At 48.9% G+C, this 21,805-nt stretch overlaps 1 protein-coding gene across 1 annotated transcript in view; it reads left to right on the top strand.

Annotated features, from left to right (window-relative positions):
- The first annotated feature begins 11,634 nt into the window (after positions 1–11,634).
- The window catches only part of kcnj1b (potassium inwardly rectifying channel subfamily J member 1b), a 130,957-nt gene continuing 120,786 nt past the window's right edge, over positions 11,635–21,805 (top strand). Inside the window, exon 1 of the mRNA XM_085968176.1 lies at positions 11,635–11,746. The gene's annotated coding sequence lies outside the window, so the exon portion shown is untranslated. The remainder of the gene's footprint in view (positions 11,747–21,805) is intronic.

The following is a 21,805-nucleotide window of genomic DNA, read 5'->3' as shown; positions in this document are numbered from 1 at the left end:
AATTACTACCATAAGTTTTTGCCGAATTTGTCCACAATTCTGCACCCACTGAACGCCCTACTACAAACTGGAGTAGCATGGAAATGGAGCGATGAATGTAAGTGGGCCTTTCAGAAGAGTAAAGACCTAATCACTTCAAGAGAAGTATTGGCTCACTACCACCCATCACTACCGATAAGACTGGCGTGTGATGTGTCTCCCTACGGCATTGGAGCGGTACTGTCACATAAATTCCTTGATGGTTCAGAGAGGCCGATAGCTTTTGCGTCACGCTCGTTAACTTCAGCCGAGCGTAACTACGCCCAGATTGACAGAGAGGCCCTCAGCCTGGTGTGGGGGGTGAAGAAGTTCAATCACTACCTGCACGGTCAGAAATTTACTCTACTAACTGATCATCAACCTCTTGTCTCCATTTTCACCCCTCAGAAGGGCGTCCCGATAATGACAGCACAACGGCTACAGGGGCACACCAATATGATATCGAGTAAAAAGTAAACCCCAAGGTTGCACCCTGCCCTAGCCCTGAACTCACATCTTTCTCTAGTTTCTCTCCTACCTCCTATCATGCCCTCAGCGAGCTCATCTTTTCCATGAGACCCACCTCCTGTTCCCTCGACCCTATTCCCACTAAACTGCTGCCCATCCAACTTCTCTTTCTGGTCCCCATATTAGCTGATATTGTTAACGGTTCCCTCTCCTCAGGTACTGTCCCCTCCTTTTCAAATCTGCTGTGACTCTCCATAAACTTCAGCTGATCTAAGACTCTGCTGCCCGTGTCTTAACTCGCACCAAGTCCCACTCACCCATCACCCCTGTGCTCTCTGACCTACATTGGCTCCCGGTCCAGCAATGCTGTAGGATTCGCAAAATTGAACTTTATATTATAAAGGGTCGAATGGCAGAAGAGGCCATGATTTTAAAGACTGTTTTAAAAGAAGCCTAGGAAAAAGGGGCATTCAAAATGGCCGCCAGACTCCGTGACCAACTTATTGGGACACTTTAAAATGGTTCCTGCAGTCCTCAGGCAGCTTTGTGGATTCAGCCCACAGTAAGTTCTGGAAGCCGTTTCTGAGAGAACGAAACCAGACACCCACATATACATATAGATTGGATGCAGATCCAGTCAAGATCGGCCTGTAGATAAAGGCCATCTAAATGTTTAACCAGACAAAAGGGAACAGTTTCATATTCATGAGAAGAGCATCAAGAGCCCGTTAAGGACATCACCAGGACATTAAAAACAATGAAGGTCATTCCAGACCAGAGATGGCCCGTTACCGGCCATCCAAGAACAGTTTAAAATATAATAACTACCCCGTTGTGCTCCCAGCCCGCCAAAATTAAAACAAAAGGCTAACCTGATTTGGCGCGAGATAAGGGCTTCTGATGAGAAGTATATCTGGGAACCCAGGGGTAGAAAGAAGTCATCGAGGGAAGCATCGTGGAAAACGGGAGGAAGCCATAAACGGAGCGGCCATCATCGGAGAGGAAGGCGGTCCGAGCCGGCGTCCCGCCCCGGGGTAAAACATCGGGAGATCATCGACCAACCCCGGGCCGTTGACGAAACGAGAGGCCATCGACCCGCTCCGGCTCGGGAGAAGAGATAAGATAAAACTACAGAAAAGATGATGGGGGCCAGCCCGAGGCTCCTCTGACCGGGGTCGAGCAAACGATCCCCGACCCCGCCGACATCCAGACCAGCCGGTGTCCAGCCGTCCCCGACCCCCACCTCAGGAGAGAGGTGAGGCGCAGCTCGCTGGGGCTCCAACAACCACGTGGAGACGGGACGCCTGAAAGGATCAAACGCAGACCTGTTTCAAAACCTTGCACTTCCTAGTTGGATTGGTGAGCATGTTTCTGGCCCTTCATAGTCAGATCTAGATAGGTTTAAGGGGGTGGACATTTAAGGGTATAATTAACATGAGTTGTTGTCCCTCGATGTTCCGTGTGTTTTCCCCATTTCATGATGACCTTTGTAGAGTATAATATGCCTGTATTTGCCTCAGTTAGTACTGTGCCGTTATGATTTGTTTGTGTTTTCCCCTCCCATGTACCCTCTTATTTGCTTGCATTTGATTTGTTTTACATTATGCAATAAAATTCCATTTCGTTTCATCAAACTTGGTCTATAAGAGTTTTCTCTACATTGTAGTTCCCGCCCCAAAGTCCAGAGTACAGAATCTAAGGGGCGAGTGGGTCGAACCACTCACGGTTTTACTGTGCAAGAGAGAGCGGCCTCTAGAGAGAGAAACCTCTGCGATCTAAAACCCTTTACAATGCCTTGATTTTAAAATTCTCATCGTCGAGTTCAAATCCCTCCACGGCCTCGCCCCTCCCTATCTCTGTAACCTCCTCCAGTCCTACAACCCTCTAAGCTCTCTGCGTTCCTCCAATTTGGGCCTCTTGTGCATGCCCAATTTCCTTCGCCCCACCATTAGTGGACATGCCTTTGGTTGTCTCAGCCTTAAGCTCTGGAATTCCTCCCTAAACCTCTCCGTCTCTCTACCTCTCACTCCTCCTTTAAGTTGCTCCTTAAAACCTATCTCTTGGACCAAGCTTTTGGCCACCTGTCCGAATATCTCCTTATGTGGCTCGGTGTCAAATGTTGCGTGATAACGCTCCTGCGAAGTGCCTTGGGACCCTTTACTGCACTAAAGGCGTAATTACTAAATAAATACAAATTGTTGTTGGCTGCACCCATCCAAGCAAGTGGTGGGTATTTCACCCTGTAAGCCATGTAGATGTGAAGAGGCTTTGAGGGATATTGAGATGAGCCACATCACAGAGTACCTAGCTTCTGCCCGGTTCTTGTAGCCATGGTTTTGGTATGGTTTGTCTAGTTAAGCTTCTGGCCAATGGTGGTGCTGTTAAAGGTCAGTGGGAGGTGGTTGGGTCTTTTTTTGTCTTTATGTGGCATGACTGCTACCTGCGACTTGTCAGCCCAAGCCGGGATGTTCTCCAGGTTCTTCCGTAGGCTGGCATGGGCTGCTCCATTATCAGAGCAGTTGCAAGTGGAACTAAATACTATGGTATTGTTAGAGAACAGAACCATTGCTGACCTTATGACAGAGGGAAGGTAATTGATGAAACAGCTGAAGATGGTTGTTGCAATGATGCTGGTCGGAGGAGCTCACAGAGCAGTGTCCTGGGGCTGCAATGATTGGCCTCTAATCATCAGGGCTACCTTTCTGGGTATCAGTTATGACTCCAGCCACTGGAGGGTTTTTCACTTGACCCCCATTGATTTCACTTTTTCTCAGCCTCTCAGTGTCAGATTGGATCGCAAGTTGGATCTAAAATTGGCTCAGAAGTAGGAAGCAAAGGGTTATGGTCGATGGGTGCTTTTGTGACTGGAAGGCTGTTCCAAGTGGGGTTCTGCAGGGCTCAGTACTAGGTCCCTTGCTTTTTGTGATATATATCAATGATTTAGACATTGCACAGGAGGGGGGGGGAGGGTAAAGACAGCTGCACAGGAGGGGAGGAAAAAGAGTGGGAGAGCAATAGTGATAGGGGATTCTATCGTAAGGGGAACAGATAGACGTTTCTGTGGCCGCAGACGTGACTCCAGGTTGGTATGTTGCCTCCCTGGTGCCAGGGTCAAGGATGTCAATGAACGGCTGCAGGGCATTCTGAAGGGGGAGGGCGAACAGTCAGAGGTTGTGGTTCACATTGGTACCAACGACATGGGTAGAAAGAGGGGTGAGGTCCTGCAACAAGAATTTAGGGAGCTAGGTAGCAGATTAAAAAGCAGGACCTCAAAGGTTGTAATCTCTGGATTACTCCCGGTGCCACGCGTTAGTGAGTACAGGAATAGAAGGATAGAGCAGATGAATGCGTGGCTAAAGAGTTGGTGCAGGAGGGAGGGCTTTAGTTTCCTGGATCACTGGGTCTGCTTCTGGGGAAGGTGGGACCTGTACAAGTCGGACGGATTGCACCTGAACCAGAACGGGACCAACATCCTTGCGGGGAGGTTTGCTAGTACTGTTGGGGGGGGGTGGTTTAAACTAACTTGGCAGGGGGATGGGATACGGAGTGGAACTATAGTAGGGGGTGATGCACAGCCAAATATAGAGGAAAAAACAAGTCAGCCTGGAAGGCAGAGCAAATATGTAACGGCACAAGGGAGTATGGCAAGGCTGGATGGCATTTATTTTAATGCAAGGAGTCTTGCGAGTAAGGCAGATGAATTGAAGGTGTTGATGAACACATGGGAGTATGATACTATTGCTATCACAGAGACATGGTTGAGGGAGGGGCAGGACTGGCAGCTCAATATTCCGGGGTATAGAATCTTCAGGCGAGACAGAGGGGGGTGTAAAAGAGGAGGGGGTGTCACAATATTAATCAAGGAGTCAATTACTGCTGTAAGGAGGGATGATATCTTAGCAGGTTCCTCTAATGAGGCCATATGGGTAGAACTTAAAAAAAAAGGGGGCAAGCACTTTGCTGGGAGTGTACTATAGGCCCCCAAACAGTCAGGGGGAGATAGAGGAACAGATATGTAGGCAAATCTCAGAGAAGTGTAGAAATAATAGGGTAATAATAGTAGGGGATTTCAACTTCCCCAATATTAACTGGGATAATCAGAGTGTGAAAGGCTTAGAGGGTGCGGAATTCTTAAAGTGCATCCAGGAGAGCTTTTTGAGCCAGCATGTAGAAAGTCGTACAAGAGAGGGGACGGTACTGGACCTAATTCTAGGGAATGTAGCCGGGCAAGTGGTAGAAGTGTCAGTCGGAGAGCATTTTGGTGACAGTGACCATAATTCAGTGAGATTTAAGGTAGTCATGGAAAAGGTCAAAGATGGACCGGAAATAAAGGTTCTAAATTGGAGGAAGGCTGATTTTAATATGATAAGGCAGGATCTGGCCAAAGTGGACTGGGATCAGCTACTTGTAGGAAAATCCACATCAGAGCAGTGGGAGTCTTTCAGAAAGGAAATAGAGAGAGTACAACGCCAACATGTTCCCGTAAAGGTCAAGGGTGGGACCAACAAGCCCAGGGAACCCTGGATGTCAAGGGATATACAAGAATGGATTAGGAAAAAAAGGGAGGCTTTTGGCAGATACAAAGCACTAAAAACAGTGGAAGCCCTGGAGGAGTATAGAAAGTGCAGGGGGGTACTTAAAAAAGAAATTAGGAGAGCGAAGAGGGGGCATGAAAAAACACTGGCAGGCAAAATAAAGGAAAATCCTAAGGTGTTTTATAAGTATATTAAGGGCAAGAGGATAACCAGGGAAAGAGTTGGGCCCATTAGGGACCAAAGTGGCAATCTGTGTGTAGAGCTGGAAGATGTAGGTAAGGTTTTAAATGAATATTTTGCATCTGTGTTCACTATGGAGAAGGACGATGTAGGCATAGAAATCAGGCAGGGGGATTGTGATATACTTGAACAAATTAGTATTGAGAGGGAGGAGGTACTAGCGGTTTTAGCGGGCTTAAAAGTCGATAAACCCCCAGGCTCAGACGAGATGTATCCCAGGCTGCTGTGTGAGGCAAGGGAGGAGATTGCAGGGGCTCTGACACAAATTTTCAGAACCTCTCTGGCCTCAGGGGAGGTGCCAGAGGACTAGAGGGCAGCTAACGTAGTACCATTATTCAAGTAGGGTAGTAGGGACAAACCAGGGGATTACAGGCCAGTGAGCCTAATATCAGTGGTAGGGAAATTATTGGAAAAAATTCTGAGGGACAGAATTAGTCTCCATTTGGAGAGGCAAGGATTAATCAAGGATAGTCAGCATGGCTTTGTCAGGGGGAGATCATGTCTAACCAATTTGATTGAATTATTCGAGGGGGTGACTAGGTGTGTGGATGAGGGTAGTGCAGTTGATGTAGTTTACATGAACTTCAGTAAGGCTTTTGACAAAGTCCCGCATGGGAGACTGGTCAAGAAGGTTAGAGCCCATGGGACCCAGGGCAATTTGGCACATTGGATCCAAAATTGGCTTAGCGGCAGGAGGCAGAGGGTGATGGTCGAAGGTTGTATTTGTGACTGGAAGCCTGTATACTGTGGTGTACCATAGGGATTGGTGCTGGGTCTTTTGCTGTTTGTCGTGTACATTAATGATTTAGATATGAATGTAGGAGGTATGATCAGTAAGTTCGCAGATGACACGAAAATTGGTGGAGTGGTAAATAGCAAGGAGGGAAGCCTCAGGCTGCAGGACAATATAGATGGGTTGGTTAGATGGGCAGAACAGTGGCAAATGGAATTTAACCCTGAAAAGTGTGAGGTGATGCATTTTGGGAGGACTAACAAGGCAAGGGAATACACAATGAATGGTAGGACCCTAGGAAGGACAAAGGACAGAGGATCAGAGGGACCTTGGTGTGCATGTACATAGATCCCTGAAGGCAGCAGGACAGGTAGATAAGGTGGATAAAAAGGCATATGGGATACTTGCCTTCATTAGCTGAGGCATAGAATATAAGAGCAGGGAGGTTATGATGGAGCTGTACAAAACACTAGTTAGGCCACAGCTGGAATACTGTGTGCAGTTCTGGTTGCCACACTATAGGAAGGATGTAATTGCATTGGAGAGGGTGCAGAGGAGATTCACCAGGATGTTGCCTGGGCTGGAGCGCTTCAGTTATGAAGAGAGACTGGACAGGCTGGGGTTGTTTTCCTTAGAGCAGAGAAGGCTGAGGGGGGACCTGATTGAGGTGTACAAAATTATGAGGGGCATAGATAGGGTAGATAGAAAGGAACTTTTCCTCTTAGCAGAGGGGTCAATAACCAGGGGGCATAGTTTCAAGATAAGGGGCTGGAGGTTTAGAGGGGATTTGAGGAAAAACTTTTTCACCCAGAGGGTGCTTGGAACCTGGAACTCACTGCCTGAAAGGGTGGTAGAGGCAGGAACCCTCACAACATTCAAGAAACATTTAGATGAGCACTTGAAATGCCATAGCATACAAGGCTACGGACCAAGTGCTGGAAAATGGGATAAGAGTAGACAGGGCTTGATGGCCGGCGTGGACACGATGGGCCGAAGGGCCTCTTTCTGTGCTGTATTACTCTATCGGGGAAAAATTCAATTGGTTTATGCCTCCCGTTAGTGTTTAAGAGGGCAGTAATGGGCACAAAGCAACTAGCGCCCGTGCACGGCGAAGTTTGCGCCGCTCACAAAATTAACTAGACATTTTGCGGCGGCGCTAAACACTACCACCACGATCTCCTGCACCGGCAGATCGTGACGTCAGTCGAGTGCGCAACGCCCCGGTAGCGCTCCGGACCGGATATTGAGTGGCGCCCCCTGCCTTACCGCCTGCCGCTAGCAACGACAGGTTGAGGGGAGTGTTTTGCAGTCAGGAAGGGACTGGGGGAGCGCTATTTAAAGGCGACCGCTTCCTGCCTTTTTTTATTGGTGACATTTTTGCTCCACGCATTCAGAGAGAGAGAGAGAGAGTTCTGGAGAGATTCAACGCTGTGTGAAGGAGTTTTGGGTGCTGAGCAGCACTTTGCAGGTTCATTTTGATTTGCCCTTCCTTGTATCAATTTAGAAGAGACTGTGGGGGCTGCACTCTGAGCTCTTTCCCTGGGCCTCTCCATTGTTCTTTCCAGCAGATTTGATGTACAGGTCTCTCCAGGCTGAGATTCAAGGCTGCAATGAGCAGGGTGTGGATGGAGAGCAAGATCGACCCTCCCCTTTAAGAACTGGCCGGCGCCAGTGTGTCTGTGTTCCATCGCTGACTGACATCACATGAGCTTCGCCAGCGCTCTGAGGTAGTGCCTCACTCCTCGGCCTTTGTGCCTTAAGACAGGTGTGTAGCACCTGATTTAGCGCTCCAATCACCTCCAGGGGCGATAGAAGCCAAGTTTGCAGTCGGAGGCGATAATTAGCGCCAGGCACTAAACATTGCGCACGGCCGATAATCGCGCCCCAAATGGGGCGATACTGAATTTTTCCCCCTATGACTCTATGTGGGAAAAATTCAGTGTTGCCCCGTTTGGGGCGCCATTATCGGCCGGGCGCAATGTTTAGCGCCTGGTGCTAATTATCACCTCCAACTGCAAACTTGGCTTCTATCGCCCCTGGAGGTGATTAGAGCGCTAAATCAGGCGCTACACACCTCTCTTAAGGCGCTAACGCCGAGGAGCGAGGCGCTACCTCAGAGCGCTGGCGAAGCTCATGTGATGTCAGTCAGCAATGGAACACAGACACACTGGCGCCGGCCAGTTCTTAAAGGGGAGGGTCGATCTTGCTCTCCATCAACACCCTGCTCATTGCAGCCTTGAATCTCGACCTGGACAGACCTGTACATCAAATCTGCTGGAAAGATCAATGGAGAGGCCCAGGGAAAGAGCTCCGAGTGCAGCCCCCATCATCTCTTCTAAATCGATGCAAGGAAGGTCAAATCAAAATAAACCTGCAAAGTGCTGCTCAGTACCCAAAACTCCTTCACACAGCGTTGAATCTCTCCCGAAGTCTCTCTCTTTCTCTCAGAATGTGTATTCCAAAAATGTCACCAACAAAAAAAGGCAGGAAGCGGTCGCCTTTTATTAGCCCTCCCCGAGTCCCTTCCTGACTGCAAAATGCTCGCCTCAACCTGTCATTGCTAGCGGCAGGCGGTAAGGCAGTGGGCACCACTCAAAATCCCGTCCGGTGCGCTACCGGGGCATTGCACACTCGACTGACGTCACGATCAAGAGATCGTGGCTGTTGTGTTTAGCACCGCCGCAAAATGTCTAGTTAATTTCGCGAGTGGCGCAAACATCGCCGCGCCCGGGCACTAGTTGCTTTGCGCCCCATTAGCGCCCTCTTAAGGTGCTAACGGGAGGCGCAATCAACTGAATTTTTCCTCCTATGACCTGAATGTAGGGGGTATGATTAAGAAGTTTGCAAATGATACAAAAATTGGCCGTGTGGTTGATAATGAAGAAGACAGCTGCAGACTGCAGGAAGATATCAATGGACTGGCCAGGTGGGCAGAACAGTGGCAAATGGAATTCAATCAGACAAGTGTGAGGTAATGCATTTGGGGAGGGCTAACAAGGAAAGGGAATACACAATAAATGGTAGGAACAAAGGGACCTTGGAGTGCATGTCCACAGATCCCTGAAGGTAGCAGGCCAGGTAGATAAGGTGGTTAAGAAGGCATACGGAATGCTTGCCTTTATTAGCCGTGGCATAGAATACAAGAGCAGGGGGGGTTATGCTTCAACTGTATAAAACACTAGTTAGGCCTCAGCTAGAGTACTGCGTGCAGTTCTGGTCACCACATTGCAGGAAAGATGTGATTGCACTAGAGAGGGTACAGAGGAGATTTACAAGGATGTTGCCGGGAGTAGAGAATCTTAGCTATGAGGAAAGACTGGATAGGCTGGGTCTGTTTTCTATGGAACAGAGGAGGCTGAGGGGAGACCTTATTGAGGTGTATAAAATTATGAGGGGCCTAGATAGAGTGGATAGAAAGGACCTATTTCCCTTAGCAGAGGGGTCAATAACCAGGGGGCACAGGTTTAGAGTAGTTGGTTGGAAGTTTAGAGAGGATTTAAAAAAAAATGTTTTTATTCGTATATGGGATGTGGGCATCGCTGGCAAGGCCAGCATTTATGGCCCATCCCTAATTGCCCTTGAGAAGGTGGTGAGCCGCCTTCTTGAACCGCTGCAGTCCGTGTGGTGAAGGTACTCCCACAGTGTTGTTAGGAAGGGAGTTCAACGATTTTGATCCAGCGACGATGAAGGATCGGCAATATACTAAGTCAGGATGGCGTGTGACTTGGAGGGGAACTTGGAGGTGGTGGTGTTCTCATGCACCTGCTGCCCTTGTCCTTCCAGGTGGTAGAGGTCACGGGTTTGGGAGGTGCTGCCGAAGAAGCCTTGGCGAGTTGCTGCAATGCATCTTGTAGATGTTACACACTGCAGCCACGGTACGCTGGTGGTGGAGGGAGTGAATGTTTAAGGTGGTGGATGGGGTGCCAATCAAGCGGGCTGCTTTGTCCTGGATGGTGTCGAGCTTCTTGAGTCTTGTTGGAGCTGCACTCATCCAGGCAAGTGGAGAGTATTCCATCACACTCTTTACTTGTGCCTTGTAGATGATGGAAAGGTTTTGGGGAGTCAGGAGGTGAGACACTCGCCGCAGAATACCCAGCCTCTGACCCGCTCTTGTTGCCACAGTATTTATGTGGCTGGTCCAGTTAAGTTTCTGGTCAATGGTGACCCCCAGGATGTTGATGGTGGGGGATTCAGCGATGTTAATACCGTTGAATGTCAGGGCGAGGTGGTTAGACTCTCGCTTGTTGGCGATAGTCATTGCCTGGCACTTGTGTGGCATGAATGTTACCTGCCACTTATCAGCCCAAGCCTGAAGGTCGTCCAGGTTTTGTTACACATGGCCATGGACTGCTTCATTATCTGAGGAGCTGTGAATGGCGCTGAACACTGTGCAGTCATCAGCGAACATCCCCATTTCTGACCTTATGATGGAGGGAAGGTCATTGATGAAGCAGCTGAAGATGAAAATGTCTTCACCCAGTGGGTGGTGGGGGTCTGGAACTCACTGCCTGAAAGGGTGGTAGAGGCAGAAACGCTCATCACATTTAAAAAGTACTTGGATATGCACTTGAATTGCCGCAACCTACAGGGCTACGGACCAAGTGCTGGAAAGTGGGATTAGGCTGGATCGCTCTTTGTCGGCTGGCATGGACAAGATGGGCCGAATGGCCTCCTTCTGTGCTGTAAATTTCTATGGTTCTATGCTGCCTTAATGTGGAGGCAGCATTCTGCTCTGGCATTCCGTTCTTTTGTCCAAGTTAGTTTCAAAATCCATTCATGCACTTTGCTTAAAAGAAAGGGAAGAGCTTTGAATGGCGGTTTGAGAAGAATATAAATTTCCGAAATATAATGCCCTTGTCCTTCCAGGTGGTAGAGGTCACGGGTTTGGGAGGTGCTGCCGAAGAAGGTGCACCTCTCACTCAGACTGCAGCGGGATAGCCTGCATCCCCAGGGCCCACTCTCTACTTTAGATCTCTATCTGGCTTTAACACCTGTTATTTTTTGGGGTGGGGGTCTGGGAGCAGGTGAGGTGGTGAATTATCTCTACACCTGTTCTAACACATATCCTTCTGTATGTACGGTATTTCCCTCTCACCAAGCTTACACAAACTGCGCTGACCTTAATTGGACCTTAGATCCGTCACATTGGACACTGGGTTTGGAAGCTGTTTAATATACCGGAATGTCCTTGGGCCCGGCAAAAGGACCAGTTTATTGCAAAAGTATTTACACTCTTCAAAATGCAAATACCATCATTGTGGGAATGAAGTGTGGCTTTGAATGTTTCCTACTCACTGCTCCACACGTTCTGGTAGCAAATACAGCAATTGAATTAAATTAAATCCTGTTAACCTTCACCCCTGATAGTGCAATCTAAACCACAGCCATACTTGGCAATGATTCAGGAAAAAAATCTGTGGAAAAACCTTTACTTTCATAACAGGTACCGCTTAAAGTGTACTACATAACTTTGATAAGGAGATATTGGTGCAGCTAAAAAGATTAATAAGATGGTAATGTACAAATTGTTGCCTTTCATTTAATAGTATTGCTTTCAAATGGCTTTTGATATATTTGCATATAAATTTGGAACTAGCCAGTTGTGACCAAACCCAGTTGTATTTAAGGCGAAGGCTTGGGACTAATTCTGGGTGTTTCAAGCAAGTGAAGGCATTTGACTGGAGAAGCAGCATTTGAATTCGCCCTTTCACTGCTGGCATCAGGGACTCCTCATTTCTTTCATTTCACAAAGGTAAGAAATGTTTTATCAACGAGAATGGACCGCTGGTAAGTAGAAAAATAAGTTCAAATATTTGATTGGTATTTTGTTTTGAAAAAAAAATCAAAGCAAATATAATTAACATAGATTAAAAAAAACTTTGTGGGTGAATTACACAAATATTTATGACAGCGGGCGAGGATGATGAGATTCAGAAAAGAGTGGAAACGCAATTCTTTTCAAGGAGTGCCGTGATTGGAGTCTCCACATCGAATTAATCAGCTCCATGAATGATTTGAATAAAACACCTGAAAAGCTGTGTTTTACACAGAGAGATTCACCTCTCACTCAGACTGCAGCGGGATAGCCTGCATCCCCAGGGCCCACTCTCTACTTTAGATCTCTATCTGGCTTTAACACCTGTTATTTTTTGGGGTGGGGGTCTGGGAGCAGGTGAGGTGGTGAGGATGGGGGGTGAGGGGCATCGAGCAGGAGAGGAGGTGAGGATGGGTGGTCTGGGAGCAGGAGCGGAGTTGAGGATGGGGGAGAGCTGGGAGCAGGAGAGGAGGCGAGGATGAGGGAGGCGCTGGTGGCTGGGAGCAGGTGAGGAGGTGAGGATGAGGGGGGCACTGGGAGCAGGAGAGGAGGTGAGGATGAGGGGGGCACTAGGAGCAGGAGAGGAGGTGAGGATGAGGGGGGCACTAGGAGCAGGAGAGGAGGTGAGGATGAGGGAGGCGCTGGGAGCAGGAGAGGAGGTGAGGATGAGGGAGGCGCTGGGGCGCTGGGAGCAGGAGAGGAGGTGAGGATGGGGGGGTGCTGGGAGCAGGAGAGGAGGTGAGGATGGGGGGGTGCTGGGAGCAGGAGAGATGGTGAGGATGGGGGGGCGCTGGGAGCAGGAGAGGAGGTGAGGATGGGGGGGGCGTTGGGAGCAGGAGAGGAGGTGAGGATGGGGGGGCGCTGGGGGCTGGAGAAGTGGTGAGGATGGGGGAATGGGAGCAGGAGAGGTTGCGGGGGTGCGAGCAGGAGAGGTGGTGAGGATTGGGGGGGCGCTGGGAGCAGGAGAGGAGGTGAGGATTGGGGGGGGCGCTGGTGGCAGGAGAGGTGGTGAGGATAGGGGTTGCTGGGCGCAGGTGAGGTGGGGGACGGTGAGTGTGATGTCAGCATTAATTGTGAATCGAGTCTGAGCCACTGATTGCGCGCAGACTGCAGTGACACTGAGTTGGGTTCTGGCTGCTCTCCAGCTCCTTATCTCCTGAATACTCTTTGATAAACGAGCCTGCTACCCAAGAAACACCTCCCTCCCCCCGCTGCTGGCTCTGTGAAATCCCTGAGTGCTATGTTTCGGGTGTTGCTTTACATGAAGGTAACACTACTTATCAAGCCTGGGTCTGCTGCTAGCTCTACATGTACCAATTCGCACAGAGCGCCAGATGTATGTAATACTGTTCACAGTCGCTGGCATAGCAACACAGAGTGAACTCAGGCTTAGCTACTTCTCATTCCGCTGCATTTATGCTGCTAAAAATTGGCATTTTTACAAACCCAGGAACATTTGAATCAGGAGTGGAGATTTATGGGAGGCGATCTTTCAGGTTAGGTATAAACTCACTTGCGATTTTCACTCAGCCAGTGTGACCCTCTGTTAGCCCTCCATGCCCTGTCACTTTGCTGAACTACGAGATTTAAAGGCTAGTTTTCTGACACTCCTGTCGAATTGCACATGGGAAATCTGGGTTTGTGCTGTGTGTGATTTTTCCGACCATTTTAAATGACCCACTAATCGTGCGGACGGTGCGGCTGAATTTCAGGCTGCACTCATGGCCAGCGAGCCTCCCCTCCCTGTTGGGAAATCAAAGGCAGAAAAGCCCCCCTCGTGAGAACATTCAGAACTGTAACAGACGAATGACCCCCTGGGCGTGCGTGGCAATTTCTAAGAGTGCTATATAAGGGTTGATTTCACAGGTGTGCTTTTCTGATGCAAAGCCCTGTCCAATGAGAGCTCAGGTGGCGAGGTTTAGCTCCCGGTTATTATCCAGTGTCTCCTGCTGGGAAGTGCTGTTGTCCAGGTGAGCACAGTATTGGGCCGGGCTGTGAAGCCCCCCTAGGTCAATATCATGGCAACAGTCTAGGCTCATACATGAAGAAGCCACTTGGTGAGGTGTCAGGGAATTGGCAGCACCACGAGAGTGTACCCGGCATGTACCAGCACCGGCAGACAAAAACCGCCAACATTAATGAATTACATATTAGTGAGTGGATGTGCGGATATATGAATTTATTGTATTCACGAACAACGGGCCCAGTCAGTGCCTTCACACAGTAATGGGTAAATAAACAGAGAGGACTTGTAGCTTTCTTTAGTGGGCCACTGCTGATATTGTGAATAAAGAAAGAAAGAACTTGCATTTATATAGCGCCTTTCACAACCTCCGGACTTCCCAAAGTGCTTTACAGCCAATGAAGTACTTTTTGAAGTGCAGTCACTGTTGTAATGTAGGAAATGCTGCAGCCAATTTGCACACAGCAAAATCCCACAAACCGCAATGTGATAATGACCAGATAATCTGTTTTTTCGTAATGTTGGTTGAGGGATAAATATTAACCAGGACACCGGGGAAAACCTCCCTTGCTCTTCTTCAAATAGTGCCGTGGGATCTTTTACGTCCACCTGAGGGGGCAGACGGGGCCTCGGTTTAACGTCTCATCTGAAAGACGGAAACTTCTCTTCGTCCTCTCCCTTCAAGGACTGAGATAGGTGCCTAAAGCCGAGCACCGACACTAGCTGCACTGTTACAAAATGTCTCTTGAGGCTTTAAACACAGTAGCACTAGCCCTTTATAATTGATCAGCTCCGCCTATCTGCCTTCACTCAACAACCCAGAATCACTATTGCCGATACTTGTGAACAAATGTACTCAAGATGCATTCCCCTGTCCTTAATTCACTGGGAAACATTACGTATTTGTCTGCAACTATCATCGACCGTGAACTCCAGGTTCCTATCCCTCAATCTCTCACTCACTCCACAAACACCTCCAATTGTTTCTTGAACCCATGTATACACTCCACTTCAAGATTGGTGCCTAGTAACTTATTCGACAAGTCAATCACACTTTAGATGAAAAAATTGCATCCAATATCCCTTCTTACTCCGACTATGCTAACCTAAACCTGTGTCCCCCGGGGTTTGAGCCCTTCACCATAGTTTGTCTGGATCAGGTTTGCCAATTCACCTCATAAAGAGTTGTACAGGCAATGAATGACACCGTCTACATAATGGAGGAGCTGTGGGATTTAATGCCAAATTCACACATCAACTACTAACTAGTTATCAATAATTTTATTAATACAGAATTTTCTAAGATTAAAAATTTGTACCAATATATCCATAATTCCAGACCTAATACTTATTCCACGTAATTAAGCTATGGCTATTGTCACATTCTTTCTGGGCTGCAATTTTTGACGTTTTGAATCAAACTGACTTTATTGTAGTGATCACCTCCCTCGTTTTCTACTTTATTCTGACATCCTGTTTCCTGATAGTGTTAAGTTCTTCCTGTTCTCTGTGCCTCTCTGTTCTTCACTCTGTTTCTTTTATGTCATCCCTCGTGTCTTCCAGTTCACGTTAGGGGATGATTTAACCAGTTGCGCTATCGGTGGGGAGCCTTTCAGCAGCGCAAACCAGGAAATTGGACACGATTTCAATTGGCTGGAAAATCATGGGCAGTGTGCACTCACATTGCTGAGTTGCTCTGGTGGTGGGCAAGTCTCCCTGCTTGCCACACAGACTTTGTAAATGTACTGTGAGGCACCTGGTGCCACCTGTGACAGGTGGAAGTGCAGATTAATGTGTTTCTTTTCAGGATGTAGTGAAGGGGAAAACCTGGGAGGCAGGTTATGGGAGGTTTCTTTTTATTCGTTTATGGGATGTGGGCGTCGCTGGCAAGGCCAGCATTTATTGCCCATCCCTAGTTGACCTTGAGAAGGTGGTGGTGAGCCGCCTTCTTGAACCGCTGCAGTCCGTGTGGTGAAGGTGCTCCCACAGTGCTGTTGGGGAGGGAGTTGCAGGATTTTGACCCAGCGGTGATGAAGGATCGCCGATATATTTCCAAGTCAGGATGGTGTGTGACTTGGAGGGGAACTTGGAGGTGGTGGTGTTCCCATGCGCCTGCTGCCCTTGTCCTTCTAGGTGGAAGAGGTCGCAGGTTTGGGAGGTGCTGCCGAAGAAGCCTTGGCGAGTTGCTGCAGTGCATCTTGTAGATGGTACACACTGCAGCCACGGTACGCCGGTGGTGGAGGGAGTGAATGTTTAAGGTGGTGGATGGGGTGCCAATCAAACAGGCTGCTTTGTCCTGGATGGTGTTGAGCTTCTTGAGTGTTGTTGGAGCTGCACTCATCCAGACAAGTGGAGAGTATTCCATCACACTCCTTACTTGTGCCTTGTAGATGGTGGAAAGGCTTTGGGGAGTCAGGAGGTGAGACACTCGCCACAGAATACCTAGCCTCTGATCTGCTCTTGTTGCCACAGTATTTATGTGGCTGGTCCAGTTAAGTTTCTGGTCAATGGTGACCCCCAGGATGTTGATGGTGGGGGATTTGGCAATGGTAATGCTGTTGAATGTCAGGGGGAGGTGGTTAGACTCTCGCTTGTTGGAGATAGTCATTGCCTGGCACTTGTTTGGCACAAATGTTACCTGCCACTAATCAGCCCAAGCCTGAATGTCGTCCAGGTCTTGCTGCATGCGGGCATGGACTGCTTAAACTCTGAGGAGTTGTGAATGGCGCTGAACACTGTGCAGTCATCAGCGAACATCCCCACTTCTGACCTTATGATGGAGGGAAGCTCATTGATGAAGCAGCTGAAGATGGTTGGGCCCAGGACACTGGCCTGAGGAACTCCTACAGCGATGTCCTGGGGCTGTGATGATTGACCTTCAATCACCACAACCATCTTCCTTTGTGCTAGGTATGACTTCAGCCAGTGGAGAGTTTACCCCCCAATTCCCATTGACTTCAGTTTTACTAGGGCTCCTTGACGCCACACTCGGTGAAATGCTGCCTTGAAGTCACGGGCAGTCACTCTCACCTCACCTCTGGAATTCAGCTCCTTTGTCCATGTTTGGACCAAGGCTATAGTGAGGTCAGGAGTTGAGTGGTCTTGGCGGAACCCAAACTGGGCATCAGTGAGCAGGTTATTGGTGAGTAAGTGCCGCGTGATAGCACTGTCGATTACACCTACCATCATGTTACTGATGATTGAGAGTAGACTGATGGGGCGGTAATTGGCCGGATTGGATTTGTCCTGCTTTTTGTGGACAGGACATACCTGGGCAGTTTTCTACATTGTCGGATAGATGCCAGTGTTGTAGCTGTACTGGAACAGCTTGTTTAGAGGCGCGGCTAGTTCTGGAGCACAAGTCTTCAGCACGATAGCCAGAATGTTGTCAGGGCCCATAGCCTTTGCTTTATCTAATGCGCTCAGCCATTTCTTGATATCACGTAGAGTGAATCGAATTGGCTGAAGACTGGCTTCTGTGATGGTGGGGACCTCAGGAGGAGGCTGATATGGATCATCCACTCAGCACTTCTGGCTGAAGATGGTTGCAAACGCTTCAGCCTTGTCTATTGCACTCATGTGCTGGGCTCCATCATCATTGAGGATGGGGATATTCATGGAGCCTCCTCCTCCTGTTAGTTGTTTAATGGTCCACCACCATTCACGACTGGATGTGGCAGGACTACAGAGCTTTGATCTGTTCCGTTGATTGTGGGATCGCTTAGCCCTGTCTGTAGCATGTTGCTTCCACTTTTTAGCATGCATGTAGTCCTGTGTTGCATCTTCCCCAGGTTGGCACCTCATTTTTAGGTATGCCTGGTGCTGCTCCTGGCATGCTCCTCAACACTCCTTATTGAACCAGGGTTGGTCCCCTGGCTTGATGGTAATGGTAGAGTGAGGGATATATCAGGCCATGAGGTTATTGATTGTGGTGGAATACAATTCTGCTGCTGCTGTTAGCCCACAGCACCTCATCGATGCCCAGTTTTGAGCTGCTAGATCTGTTCTGAATCTATCCCATTTAGCACGGTGGTAGTGCCACACAACATGATGGAGGGTGTCCTCAGTGTGACGACGGGACTTCGTCTCCGCTATGACTGTGCGGTGGTCACTGCTACCAATACTGTCATGGACAGATGCATCTACGACAGGTAAATTGGTGAGGATGAGGTTGAGTAGGTTTATCCCCCGTGTTGGTTCTCTCACCTGTCGCAGGCCCAGACTGGCAGTTATGTCCTTCAGGACTCGGCCAGCAGTAGTGCTACCGAATCACTCATGGTGATGGACATTGAAGTCCCACACCCAGAGTACATTCTGTGCCCTTGCTACTCTCAGTGCTTCTTCCAAGTGGTGTTCAACATGGCGGAGTACTGACTCATCAGCTGAGGGAGGGCAGTAGGTGGTAATCAGCAGGGGGTTTCCTTGACCTGAAGCCATGAGACGTCATGGGGTCCAGAATCAATGTTGAGGACTCCCAGGGCCACTCCTTCCCGACTGTATACCACTGTGCCGTCACCCCTGGAGGGTCTGTCCTGCCAGTGGGACAGGACATATCCAGAGATGGTGATGGAGGAGTTTGGGTTATTGGCTGAAAGGTATGATTCTGTGAGTATGACTATGTCAGGCTGTTGCTTGACTAGTCGGTGGGACAGCTCTCCCAATGTTGGCACAAGTTCCCAGATGTTGGTGAGGAGGACTTCGCAGGGTTGACTGGGCCGGGTGTGCTGTTGCCGTGTCCGTAGCCGGTGCCGAGGTCGATGCCGGGTGGTCCGTCTGGTTTCATTTTTATTATTTTGTTTCGTAGCGGTTTGTTACAACTGAGTGACTTGCTCCTGTGGGTCTGGAGTCCCATATCGGCCAGACCAGGTAAAGGCGGCAGATTTCCTTCCCTAAAGCACATTAGTGAACCAGATGGGTTTTTACGACAATTCAATAGTTTCATGGTTACCATTACTGATACGAGCTTTTTTTAAATTCCAGATTTATTTAATTAACTGATTTTAAATTCCCCAGCTGCCGTGGTGGGATGTGAATTCAAGTCACTGGATCATTAGTCCAGGCCTCTGGATTACTCATCCAGTGACATTATCACTATGCCACTGTTCCCATGACTGGGTAAATGAGGTTACTGACACATTAATAAGAACATAAGATTATAAGAAATAGGAGCAGGAGTCGGCCATTTGGCCCCTCGAGCCTGCTCTGCCATTTAATGAGATCATGGCTGATCTGATCTTGGGCTCAGCTCCATTTCCCTGCCCACTCCCTTATTGTTCAAAAATCTGTCTATCTCCACCTTAAATGTATTTAATGACCCAGCCTCCACGGCTCTCTGAGGCAGAGAATTCCACAGATTTACAACCCTCTGAGAGAAGAAATTCCTCCTCATCTCAGTTCTAAAATGGCGACCCCTTATTCTAAAACTGTGCCCCCACGTTCTAGATTCCCCCATGAGGCGAAACATCCTCTCTGCATCTACCTTGTCGAGCCCCCTCAGTAACTTATATGTTTCAATAAGATCACCTCTCATTCTTCTAAACTCCAATAAGTATAGACCCAGCCTGCTCAACCTTTCTTCATAGGTCAACCCCCTCATCTCAGGAATCAACCTCGTGAACCTTCTCTGAACTGCCTCCAATGCAAGTATATCCTTCCTTAAATAAGGAGACCAAAACTATACGCAGTACTCAAGGTGTGGTCTCATGAATACCCTGTACAGTTGTAGCAGGACTTCCCTGCTTTTATACTCCAACCCCTTTGCAATAAAGGCCAACATTCCATTTGTCTTCCTGATTACTTGCTGTACCTGCATGCTAACTTTTTGTGTTTCATGCACAAGGACCCCCAGGTCCCTCTGTACTGCAGCATTTTGTAATCTCTCTCCATTTAAATAATAATGGCAGGGGTTAGTTATTCATTCTGCACAGCCTGACCTAAATCTCTACTCTCATTTATCCAGACCACCTCTAACTCGCTTCCTGCGAATGATCGATCTTCTAGCATTTTGGCCCAGGAATTGGCGCTGGTGCTATTTGGGGTTAACTGCAGGGCACCAAAGGTTTCTTGGTGAGATTAAAGGTGCTCATTAACCCCTGATTTTAGTGATCTTTGAAGTAGGAATAAATCATGCACTACAACAAACAGAGAGCTGACCAATGGAGCAGCAAGGAGGCACAGCAGCTATTAATGGCTCTAGCGCAGGGGAGAGCAGGTTTTAAACACCAAACTCCAGCCAAATAAAGGCAAGAGTGCCTCAAAAGACTGATTTTCATAACCAGGCACTAGGAATGCTGATTGAAGAAGTGACTAGAGGAGAGAAATACTGTATGGAACTAATGGGTACCCTTCCCAGAAACTCCTGATGCAATAAGCATGGGAACAAATAGCAGACAGGTTGAATGTAGTCTCGAGTACCTGGGGGACCTAGTGAGGTGGGAGGAAGATGATCGCTGACATCAAGACACCAGCTAACGTTGGTCTAATAACACGTACCTGTCACATGTAGATATGACATAGAATGTACGCTCATTTCCTGCAAATCATTTTGTGTGGAAACAAGGTTAACCCATGCAGTGCTGCTGTGGCAGAAACAAAGAGATTCCTATCTACAGACGCTGCCATTGTGGTAGGATTTGTATTGAGGGGAGGAGGACCTGATCTCGTCTTTAATAACTGGACTCGGTTATGAGTAGGATTGAAGGTAGAGGGGACCGGACTGGTCTATTGGCAGCCAGACTTCAGTAGGAGAGGGACTGGGGAAAAGGAAGGGAAAAATGAAGGGGAGAAGGAAGGTGGACAGTGAAGGGGAGAAGGAAGGTGGACAGTGAAGGGGAGAAGGAAGGGGGACAGTGAAGGGGAGAAGGAAGGGGGACAGTGAAGGGGAGAAGGAAGGGGGACAGTGAAGGGGAGAAGGAAGGGGGACAGTGAAGGGGAGAAGGAAGGGGGACAGTGAAGGGGAGAAGGAAGGGGGACAGTGAAGGGGAGAAGGAAGGGGGGACAGTGAAAGGGAGAAGGAAGGGGGACAGTGAAGGGGAGAAGGAAGGGGGACAGTGAAGGGGAGAAGGAAGGGGGACAGTGAAGGGGAGAAGGAAGGGGGACAGTGAAGGGGAGAAGGAAGGGGGACAGTGAAGGGGAGAAGGAAGGGGGACAGTGAAGGGGAGAAGGAAGGGGGACAGTGAAGGGGAGAAGGAAGGGGGGACAGTGAAAGGGAGAAGGAAGGGGGACAGTGAAGGGGAGAAGGAAGGGGGACAGTGAAGGGGAGAAGGAAGGGGGACAGTGAAGGGGAGAAGGAAGGGGGACAGTGAAGGGGAGAAGGAAGGGGGACAGTGAAGGGGAGAAGGAAGGGGGACAGTGAAGGGGAGAAGGAAGGGGGACAGTGAAGGGGAGAAGGAAGGGGGACAGTGAAGGGGAGAAGGAAGGGGGTCGAAGCTCTCAGGCGCAGATGGAAGCAGAATGCTAGCATTAACAGGAGATGGAGGGGAGACGAGTGCAGGCTTGGAGTGGAAATGGATGGAGAATAGCAGATTCAATGAGATGGGGGTGGGGGCAGAGGAGAAGAGGGTTCATGTGAATTGGGAGGGTTGGAGGCTGAGAGCGAGTTTCTATGAAGAGGTGGGCAGCTGTATGTGGTACAGGGTGACGTAATACAGACTCACTACGCACTTGGTTGTACATAAAGCAAGGCTTTAATCGACTTGTAACAAAACATGGAGGTCTAGTTAGTAGTCACTAGCTTCCTGTTTCCGGACTGTCTCTGGTCAAGGTGGGCCCACGCCCGAGTATTTATACTCCTCAGGCAGCGCCCTCAGCTGGCCGTTCAGTAGTACTTCCTGAGTTACTTCTTGTAGAAGTTGCGATTTATGACATTCTTCCTTCCTAAAAGGTTTGGAAGTCCAGTCTTCCTTTAAAGAACTAGGCGGACCAAAAATAGCCGTAGTCGTTTAGCTTTCTGCTTGTGACCGGAAGGCATGTCTCCCCGGACCGTGTCCTGGTCCCTGGGTCGCTTGGCCCGTACCGTTAAGTCGGTAGAGTCT

This window comes from Somniosus microcephalus, chromosome 26 (genome assembly GCF_052327205.1).
Source record: "Somniosus microcephalus isolate GS21.2 chromosome 26, FLI_Smic_1.0, whole genome shotgun sequence".
NCBI lineage: Eukaryota > Metazoa > Chordata > Chondrichthyes > Squaliformes > Somniosidae > Somniosus > Somniosus microcephalus.
Note: the sequence above shows the minus strand (reverse complement) of the source record. Positions and strands in the feature narration are given on the sequence as shown.